A 356-nucleotide genomic window follows, 5' to 3' on the forward strand; every position below is an offset into this window, starting at 1 on the left:
AGAGTCATTATATATATATATAAACAAATTCCAACAAAAATACTTCGGTGCTGCTAAAGTAATTTATTTCATATAAGTAAAATCAACCACAAAGATAAAGATCCCTTAATGGTCCCACAGAAATTAAAAACAATCAAATAAAAAGCTGAAAACTGAAATACCAGCAGAAAAGTATAATGCTGACAAAAAAAGAAACTAAATATGTCTCACTTTCCCTAAAGCTGTTTATGTTATGGCTGATAGGGACGATGGAACCTGAGAGCAGGAAGGACTCAAAACCAGATCACAGATTAACAAAATATTTAATAACAAAACTTAAGTACAAGAGAGAGCAACAATGACATAGCTGATAACAC

The sequence above is a fragment of the Oryzias melastigma genome, unplaced genomic scaffold (genome assembly GCF_002922805.2).
Source record: "Oryzias melastigma strain HK-1 unplaced genomic scaffold, ASM292280v2 sc00674, whole genome shotgun sequence".
NCBI classification, from domain to species: domain Eukaryota; kingdom Metazoa; phylum Chordata; class Actinopteri; order Beloniformes; family Adrianichthyidae; genus Oryzias; species Oryzias melastigma.